General features: G+C 38.6%; 1 protein-coding gene across 9 annotated transcripts in view; it reads right to left on the bottom strand.

Annotated features, from left to right (window-relative positions):
• Positions 1–10,954, bottom strand: part of SLC9B2 (solute carrier family 9 member B2) — a 67,036-nt gene that overhangs the window by 53,956 nt on the left and 2,126 nt on the right. The window lies entirely within an intron of this gene.

The following is a 10,954-nucleotide window of genomic DNA, read 5'->3' as shown; positions in this document are numbered from 1 at the left end:
TTTTTTTTTTGCTTGATTCTCGTATATTACCATCATTCTTATCCACCTTTTACTTCTCTTAAAAAAGCCTTTGTTGACCAATCACATTTTATGATTTCTTTCCCACACTGTTTTTTGAGTTATACTTAAAAACATTCCAAGCAATATCAGTGTTAAATTGTCCTCTCTCATGGGCCAACTGGATGAAGCAGCAAGGCTCCAGGTAACTTTCCAATGTTGATATGAGGAATGAGTCACTAAAGGGAAATCTCTGGATTCCATCCTTTTCGGAGAATCTAGAGTCACTAACTCTTGCCTGGTTCTTATTTCTGAATTAAAGTTTAAAAATACACAATTGACTGAGTAGCCACAATGTCTTAGACACTACGGGAAGTGCTATGATAGTTACTTTTTAGTCACTGTGGGCAATTCAAAGATTACCAAAACACAGTGTTTGTTTTCCACTGACTTATCATATACCAGGAAAAATAAATTTATACCAAATAACTAAGAAAACCTTAAGACTACCAATTGGCTCAATAAACACTCACTTCAACCCATTCTCCCTTGGCTTTCCATGCTATACAGGCTGCAAGGCAAATACAGTACTCCAGTTCCTAGCCACTTTTGCAGGTAGAGGTGACCATGTGTAACAGTTCTACATATGAGATTTAGGTGGGAGCTTTGGGGGAGGCCTTTAGAGGATAATACTTTGTACTCTTTGTCCTCTAACATTTCCCTTTCTCCTTCCTAGAATGTAGATACAGTGGCTGGAAGGAGAGCAGACATCTTTCAAGCATGAGAATAAAAGCCCTCTACTTAGGATAGTAGATAAGTAAGATAGAAGCTGGTTCCTTGACGACATCTTCCAGTTGCTCCATCAGCCTTGGACTGCCAAGCATTGGGGTAATTGTTTAAACCACTATTAATCAAGTTTTTTCTTCTTTTTTAACTAGTAAGGAAACTTACTCCTAATGCAACAAGTACAATGAGTATCTTGATAGAGGTACACACTACAAACTTGTGATAGAATCGAAGAGAAAATTATGTAAGAGAAGGGAAAATCTAATTCAACACATATCAAAGTGCCTAATGTGTTCCAGGCACTATGCTAGACATAAAGACAAGGATGAATTAGACAGGACCCCTCCCTCAAGGAATCATTTTCTCTGTTCAACAAAGTACCAAGAAATTTGCATTTAAAATTTCAAAGAACATCATAATCTTTCTACCACCACCACCATTTTTCCTAATTACAAAACACAATGGTAACCAGAGTGCCATCTCAAAAAAACCTTTAGTTTACTTATTATATATAATTTATAATAAATATGCTTATATAATGATATATATGTGTATATATATATGTTTGTATATATACTTTTTTAAATTAAAAAACTTATTTCAAAATTTAGACTGAGAACATAAAAGAAAGTCACTTGACCAGACAATGTTAGACTCAGAGAACACTTGTCTTAAAGGCATGGAGGCAAGAAAGTCAGTGGTGTGTGAGGGGAAACTGCTGGAGCCTGTGGCAGGAGGCTGAGAGTAACGTGAGATCAGATTTAAGAGTTAGGATATCAGATCTCCAACCACAGCACCTGGCCCTTACCTTCTGAAGTGAATGACCCCAAATATGGTAACTGACAAGATGGGCTGGGTTCGGATTTGGATAAGCCTGAGTCTGAAGTCCATCTTCCTCATATACCAAATTGCTTAACCTCTTTGTGATTAATTCCTTATTTATGAAAGGGAGACAAGAATAGTTCTAACTATGCACAGGTGGCATTCAATAGTGTTGGTTATTGTTAACCACGCATATTCCTTCTTCCTGATTATCATAAGAAGAATCTTTAAGAATTGTTTTGTTTTCCCTATTAAGCAAGACAAAGTCACCTCAATCTTGAAGAATTTACTACTTAATCCCATTGATTTTATTTGGTCATGATTTTTCATCTATTTTTGAGGCCCACTTCTTGATGAGGTGGATGTAACATTCATTTCTTCACCTTTCTCAGTAGGAGAATTACATAGAAATTCTTTGGCAGTATCACTAGAATCATCTCTTTCATCAAATTCTCAAAATCACCCAATTCTGCCACTTACAAAAACTATTTTTAAATAGTCACAAATTAGAAATTATTATTTTTAGTAGACACAAACTATTGGTTAAAATGAAGCCTTTGTGAACAAATTTTATTAATGTTATCACGGGGTCATTTTAAACATAAACAATCACAACTTGGTATGTTATAACATCTGTGGGATTTATATAATTTTACATTCCAAAAAACTTCCCTATTTTCCAATACTCTCAACCACAAATGCCAAAATACTTATACATGATCAGAAACTACTGCAGAAATAAAGGATAAAATGAAATACCAGTCTTTTAATAAGCCCAGTAAGAGATCTTACAACTAGTCAGCTGTATTTGTTTGCTCTCTGCTGTGTTTCCATTTCTAAAAGACCATTTAAAACGCATGTCTCACTTCAGGAACCCACTTAAATTCAGGAGAATTTCAAAAATGTTAGCTTTACTTAAAGTGACCATGTTCATGGTATTTATTATTCATAGTCATTGGGTCTTGAAATTACAAAAATGACCCTTGAAGGGCCATAAAAAATGTCATGAAACTCTTATTAGAAAGTTTATTCTCTTTACTCATAGAAGGTTCTTAAGGACTCACTCAGTGCCCATTAACCCTTTTTTTTTTTTTTTTTTTGAGACGGAGTCTCGCTCTGTCGCCCAGGCTGGAGTGCAGTGGCATGATCTTGACCCACTGCAACCTCCGCCTCCTGGGTTCAAGAGACTCTCCTGCCTCAGCCTTCTGAGGAGCTGGGATTACAGGTGCCCGCCACCTCGCCTGGCTAATTTTTTTGTATTTTTAGTAGAGATGGGGTTTTGCCATGTCAGCCAGGCTGGTCTCCAAGTCCTGACTTCAGGTGATCCACCGCCTAGGCCTCCCAAAATGCTGAGATTACAGGCGTGAGCCACCATGCCCGGCCCTTATTTTGAAAACAATTCTAATGACTTTGCTCCTTTGTTTTTCAAACCCTCAGAAGATTAGGTGTTAAATATTAAAATTCAGGAAAAGATTGCTGTGATAGAGGCAAATTGAGAGCAGCATTAGTGACTGATGACAGTGAAAGAGATGAAAAAGACAGCAATCTAAGAGTCATGAAATGTGGGGATACATATCTTTCCACAAGGGATATTTATAGTGTTGGCTTGCCAAGCACCTTTTCCATCACCTTTCTTGGTAACAGCACATTAATTTTCTTTTGTGAACTCCACACCTCCTCTATTCTCCTTCCATGTGGTCATGTGAGATTGTCATTCTGACTTCCCCAACCCACGTGCTCCACCAGTGATCCAGGGATGAGGATCACTGACAGCCCTGGTCAATAAGGGAACTCCTTCCTCTTGTTACATTGATGGTTTCAGGCATGAGGACTGAAACATACCTCACCAACAAGAGTCAGCTTTGGGTATTTACTGGAACCTTTGGGAAAGAGCTCTCTGTTGGTGTTGCTAAACCTAGACTTGCTAATGAAAACACTTGTGACACTCAAGAAAGCTCTCCAAAGAATGAAATGACCACAGAGCAAAGAAGATTCTCAATATGGAAAAGGAGGAAAACTCCAAATTAATCACCACATTGTTGGTACATCCAGAAGCAGCTACTTTTGAGTTAGATGAGCCAATAAATTCCTTACATTAAGACAGTTTGATTTGGGTTTCTGTCACTTGCCACCAAATGAATCCCCAGTAAGAACCTTTATACCTGAATTGGCCCTGAAAGATCTCCTGTATAATAAACAATGTTTGGAAAAGTGATTCTCATACTTGTAGTCCCAGCACTTTAGGGGGCCAAGTCAAGTGGATCACCTGAGGTCACGAGTTTAAGACCAGCCTGGCCAATGGTGAAACCCCATCTCTACTAAAAATACAAAAATTAGCTGGGCATGGTGGCAGCCACCTGTAATCCCAGCTACTTGAGGCAGGAGAATCTCTGGAACCTGGGAGACTGTGCCACTCCAGCCCAAGTGATAGAGTGAGGCTCTGTCCCCCTCTAAAAATAAAAAGAAAAAATTATGTTAGTATATTTTGTGTTTAAAAGGCACTAAAATAGATAGTACAATTTAGAGATTTTGTTTAAAAGAATGTTAAACTAAACAAAATTTGGTATTTAATAAAATAGGTGTCAGTTATCCAGAAAATTAATTTAACTGAAATGCTTTGTTTTTCAAAACAGTGCTGGTAAAATGAAATATTGTATGTAATGAATCTTATTTTCTCATTATATTCATGGAAGTCTTTTAAAATCCCAACATTAAACTACTTCTTTGGTACCAGAGAAGGTTCAAGAGAACTGTTAAGAATTTATCTGAGACACCGGGTGTCTGTGATGGAAAAATTAAAAAGCAGGAGAAATATAGAGAAACTAGATGGTTTCTAAGTAACTAAGAATCACAGATTAATGGAATAATAATAGTTGGGAAGCCCTTTAGAACCGAACTAGGCCTACCTCTTTAATATTTAAATGAAAAAATTAAAGTTTAGAGAAGCTAAATAGTTTTTCTCAATGCAGCCAATATCGGCCTCATAATAAAACTATAAAAGTTTGTATAATGAGATAGTTCTTTAATTTATATCTTTGACTTCATGTCATTTCTACCAAGTCACTGCATTGCATTTTTTAGTTTCTGCTATAATTTGTTTAAAATCCTACTCATATATGCCCACATACACCTGTAAGTTTGAAAACACATGCTGAAAGCAAATGTAAATATTTTTATTTTCTACCTTGCATCATCTTCAGCTTTACACTTTCCCATTTTTACAAATGTTATAGAGTTTATTATAAGCAAAAGAGTTATTAATCCATTTAGACTGTACAACATTGGTGGCATGACACATTTTGTTTACATATTTTGAATTATTGGTGCCAGTGTGGTGGCTCATGCCTATAATCACAGTACTTTGGGAGGTCAAAGTAAAAGGCTGTCTTGAATTGAGTTCAGGATGAGCCTGGGCAACACAGCAAAACACTGTCTCCACAAAAAAATTAGAAATTAGCAGGGAATAGTGGTGTGTGCCTGTAGCTCTAGCTACTTGTGAGGCTTAGATGGGAGGACTGCTTTAGCCCTGGAGGTTGAGGCTGCAGTGAGTCGTAACTGTGCCACTGCACTCAGCCTGGGCAACAGAATGAGACCCTGTCTCACAAAAAGAAAAATAAATGAAGTATTCATCAATAGACTAAAAGATAACTTGCCATTTAGGCATGTTTTAAGATTCTAAGAATTAAGGAGCTTTTCTTTTTAAAAAATTCCAGTTTAACTGAGATGCTTTGAGAGACTTTTGTATATCAGAAAATTATACTGAGAACGAGGAAGGCAAGGTATCTTTTAGATAAGGGGTCCAAAACCCCATGGCCATGGACTGGTATCATGTGGTCTGTCAGGAACTAGTCCACACAGCAGGAAGTGAGCGGCAGACAGGCGAGCCAGCAAAGCTTCATCTGTATTTACAGCCGCTCCCCATCACTAGCATTACTGCCTGAGCTTCGCCTCCTGTCAGATCAGAAGCAGCATTAGATTCTCATAGGTGTGCGAACCCTATTGTGAGCTGTGCATGTGAGGCATCTAGGTTGCACACTCCTTATGAGAATCTAATGCCTGATGATCTGTTACTGTCTTCCATTACCAACAGATGGGACCGTCTAGTTGCAGGAAAACAAGCTCAGGGCTCCCACTGATTCTATATTATGGTGAGCTGTAAAATTATTTTATTATATATTATAATGTAATAATAACAGAAATAAAGTGCACAATAAATATAATGCATTTGATATCCTCCCGAAGCCATCCCCACCTTCCTGGGTCCAAGGAAAAATTGTCTTCCATGAAACTGGTCCCTGGTGCCAAAATGGTTGAGAACTGCTGTTTTAGATGAACACTAAAAGTGCCTGTATGCAGAAACAAAAGATTTTTTCTGCTTCTGAATGAAATGAAGATATTGCATTATTTAAACTGATAACCTGTAAATTATATTAGAAAAAACTTGGTCTGTTTCAAATGGCAAAATTTTATAGATCTTATAAATTCAGTAAATAACATGAATTTAGTCAAGGTTCTATGGCTCAAATACAGAATCCAACAGAAGAGTGAGGTCTGGCCTAAGCAAAGGGACTTGGGTGTTATGACTGTCGTGACTGCCCACTTGCTCATCAGTTAGTGGGTGAGGTGTTTTCTAAAATCACATGCGAAGGCTGCAGGCCATTCATGCCTTTCTCTAGCATACCCAGTATTCAGAGTTTCCTACGGGACTGATTCCCATATTTAGAGACTTGCTTGGCTTAATTTGAACTTTATCTTCTAGTATCAGGGTCATATGCCACCAAAATCATAGAGATATGAAGTTGAAATAAAGTTTTCTTGGCTGGGCATGGTGGCTCACACCTGTAATTCCAGCACTTTGGGAGGCTGAGGTGGGCAGATCCCCTGAGGTCAGGACTTCAAGACCAGCCTGGCCAACATGGTAAAACCCCGTCTCTACTAAACAAATACAAAAATTAGTTGGGCATGGTGTCGGGCACCTGTAATCCCAGTTACCCGGTAAGCTGAGGCAGGAGAATCGTTTGAACCTGGGAGGCGGAGGTTGCAGTGAGCCGAGATCAGGCCACTGCACTCCAGCCTGGGCGACAGAGCAAGACTCTGAATAAAAAATAAAAAAAGAAAAAAAAAGTTTCCTTAATCTTTTCTCCCCACTTGAAAGAAAACTGTCCTTAAGAGATCAAGAATACATGCAGTTTGATATATGTACCTGTTACGGAAAAAACAGAAAAAAAATTCCTTTAACAGCAATTGCCTTTGGGAAGGGAAATGGAAGAGGAGTGGCTGGACTTTCATTTTTATTTTCTACATTATTAAGATTTAATAGGATTTTCTTATATAATTTTAAATACTTTTTTTTGAGATGGATTCTCGCTCTGTCACCCAGGCTGAAGTGTAGTGGCATGATCTTGGCTCACTTCAACCTCCACCTCCTGGGTTCAGGTGATTCTCCTGCCTTGGCCTCCCAAGTAGCTGGGACTAGAGGCATGCGCCACCATGCCTGGCTAATTTTGTATTTTAGTTAGAGATGGGGTTTCACTATGTTGGCCAGAATGGTCTCAAACTCCTGACCTTAAGTGATCCACTGGCCTTGGCCTCCTAAGGTGCTGAGATTAGAGATGTGAGCCACCCTGACCAGCCCAAATTTTAAATACATTTAAAAATAATCTATGCAATTCCCAAAGCTTTAGAGAAAGGAAAATGATATCACATTTCTTGGTAATATTTTTCATAGATATAGTCTGGTGATTTGATTTGAGGTAACTTAATTCCACATGCCACAATTTAAAATCATTTTTTGTAGTTGTGATTTTCAAAGAAGATAAATAACTGCCTAGAATCACCAACAGCAGTGGTTTTCAAAATTTTCAAGTTCGGTTTTCATTTTTTTTTTTTTTTGAGATGGAGTCTCGCTCTGTCGCCCGGGCTGGAGTGCAGTGGCCGGATCTCAGCTCACTGCAAGCTCCGCCTCCCGGGTTTACGCCATTCTCCTGCCTCAGCCTCCCGAGTAGCTGGGACTACAGGCGCCCGCCACCTCGCCCGGCTAGTTTTTTTTTTGTATTTTTTAATAGAGACGGGGTTTCACCGTGTTAGCCAGGATGGTCTCGATCTCCTGACCTCGTGATTCGCCCGTCTCGGCCTCCCAAAGTGCTGGGATTACAGGCTTGAGCCACCGCGCCCGGCCTTTTTTTTTTTTTTTTTTTTTTGAGACAGTTTCGCTGTTTTGCCCAGGCTGGAGTGCAGTGGAGAGATCTCAGCTCACTGCAACCTCTGCCTTCTGGTTTCAAGCTATTCTCCTGCCTCAGCCTCGCGAGCAGCTGGGATTACAGGTGCCGGCCACCACGCCCAGCTAATTTTTCTATTTTTAGTAGAGACGGGGTTTCACCATGTTGGCCAGACTGGTCTCGAATTCCTGAGCTCATGATCTGCTGGGATTACAGGTATAAGCCACCGTACCCGGCCCTGGTCTTTATATCTTTATGTCAAATATCTTCCATCAAATGAAACCTAATCCTTAAATCCTACAAATGGAATGAATTAGGTGGTGCTGCAGGAGCCCTGTCTACTCACCCCTATTCCTTCTGGCAAGTGAAGCATACTTTGGAAACCATTTCTGTAAAAATGTTTTCACAAACAGAGATATTTGTTAAAAGTTCTCTTTTTCAAATTATCTTACTAATCTAAATGTTTACAAGTACTTTCCATAATATTACAGAAGAAATAAAGGAACTATCAACTTGCAAATGTCCATAGGCTCTCAGTCAAGTAAAATAGATTTACCGCTATCATTTCAGTTACTGCTAAAAAACATGGATAAAGACTTTTTATTCTTGCTATTTGCTGCCTGTGATTTGGATAGGCTGACATTTAAAGGGGTAATCTTATGGAGAATTTACATATATTGCTTGCTATGGTTTGAATGCTTGTGTTCCTCCAAAATTCAGATTTTGGAATAATGTAACTGCCAAGGTGATGGTATTAAGAGGAGGGTACTTTGGGGAAGTGATTAAGTCACCAGCACTCAACCCTCATGAATGGGACTAGTGCTCTTATAAAAGAGGTCGAAGGGAGCAGCCGAGTCCCTTTGGCTCTTTCCCTTCCACCATCTGAGAACACAGCATTTGTCTCTTCCTCCATGTGAAGAAGACATGGCAAGAAGGCCCCATCTTACAAGCAGAGATCAAGTTCGTATCAGACATCAAATCTAATTGGCACTTTGATCTTGGACTTCCCAGCCTCCAGAACTGTGAGAAATAAATTTCGATTATTTATAAATAATTTAGTTTGTGGTATTTTGTTATAGTAACAAAAATGGACTAAGACATTGCTAGAGTACTCTGGGTTGTATTCATGCCTTTGAAAGAGCATCACTGTGATTGTTCAATACTCTGTAACGATTGTAATAACAACAATCTCCTACCTTTGTGTTCATCCATTCATGTGTTGAACGTATAGGTTCTCAGTCTCATATAGTATTTCTATATAGAACATACAGAAACATTCCAGTTTCTGTATTTGCTGAACAACAGTGATCTAATGCTCATTTTCCAAAAGGAACCCTACCCAGCAACGAGGAATTCAGATCAGGCTCAGAGTAGGGCTTAACATTTTCTTAGGCAATTAATTACTAAAATGACTAACAACATTTCCCTGGATGAGAACTACCTTATCTGAAAGACTTAGGTGTATCAAATACATGGAGGCAAGTTACCAAAGGAAAACAACTGCTATTTTATTTGGTTAATTGATTTAGTAATTCCATTGACTCATGAAGCAAAACACTACATGAGATAAGAATAAAAGGAAATTACCCCTATATAAGAAGGGACCCAATACTTGTTTTCATTCTTTTTATTCTCTCCCCTCACCAAAGTGAAATAGATTTAGTAAAAGTTTAAAACATTATTTCTAGGTCCACTAAAATCAGAATCTACAGAGACTGAATCTACCCCAAGTGGGACAGACATGACTTACTGCCCGTCTAAATGCCAAGTGTTCAGGTATGCCAGCAGGTTCCTTCCCCAGCCACAGGGATAAGTCACGATTGGTGTAAATCAATCTCTGTAACACCATTCCTCTTTGCCACTTATTGGCTAAGGACTGAGCATGATTCATTTCTTGCCATTGGAATTTGTAGGCAAGATTATTGGGGCACATTACCATAAGATTTTCCTTCTTAATAAAGACAGAGAGAGAGGAGGAAAATCCTCTCCTCTTTTTGTCTTTTAACGACCAGGTGAAGAGGCAAGGGAAGTTGGGATTGTGGATGGGTTTCTTGGGACAATTCTAGTAGCTATCATTCACCCATGAAGAAAAGTCAAGATTAGCTGAAGACAGAAAGCAACCTAGAGCCCTGATATTATTGAGCTACTGAACAAACCCTGGACCCACCTACCTTCAAACATCTTTGTGTATGAGAACAGTAAATCTGTATTTTTGAAGGGAGTTTTGGCTGAATATCCTGTTACTTGCAGCCAAAAGCATCCTAACCAATATAACAGGTGATTTTGTTGCAGAACCATCCCTGAGAAGCCCTGATGAATGCGGTGATGAGGAACCTCTGTCTTATAAACTTTAGCTTCTATCTCTCTAGCTTCTTGATACAGTGCAAAATCATCATAGACAATGAATGAGCAGACCACTGCCTTTGTATTGAAATTTCTCAAAATGTCCAGAAAGTAACATTTTAGAACGTTAAAAATTAATGCCAAGGTTTTCACTGCCATTCTTTTAGTCAACAGAAATTATTTGGATTGTAAGATTATGTATTTCCCCTCCTCTACCCTGAAGTTAAATTATAATATTTGAATACTGAATGAAGAAAACTTGGACTTATAAACATTTGGTTGTTTTCCAAATTTCCTCTCATGAAACAAAACAACAGCAATAAAATACCACTACTACTGCTGCCGGGAGTTTCATTTCTGCTTTTTCTACTTGAAGAAATTCAAAATCTAACTCAAATGTCACCTCAGTATTTCCTAACTACAACACTGACAAACTGTCTCCCTCGTTCTCCTCTCTGAAGATTCATTCATTCATTCAACAAACAAGAGCTATTAAGCTCTTGTTATGTCCTAGTCCTTGAGCTGAGGATTCAGAAGTGAACAGTCTTAAATAGTTTCTATATTCAGATCTTGCAATCTAGAGGATGATAAATGATTCCTAAGCAATCACAATGAACTATGGTTAAGTTTCAACTTTAGACACATGAGATAACAACCCCATCTCTTAACAAGTTTCATATCCTTTTCTTTTCTTTTCTTCTTTTTTTTTGTGACAGAGTCTTGCTCTGTCACCCAGGCTAGAGTGTAGTGGCACAATCTTGGCTCACTGCAACCTCTGCCTCCTGGGT

This window comes from Rhinopithecus bieti, unplaced genomic scaffold (assembly GCF_001698545.2).
Source record: "Rhinopithecus bieti isolate Rb0 unplaced genomic scaffold, ASM169854v2 scaffold_9690, whole genome shotgun sequence".
In the NCBI taxonomy this organism is placed as follows: Eukaryota; Metazoa; Chordata; class Mammalia; order Primates; family Cercopithecidae; genus Rhinopithecus; species Rhinopithecus bieti.
Note: the sequence above shows the minus strand (reverse complement) of the source record. Positions and strands in the feature narration are given on the sequence as shown.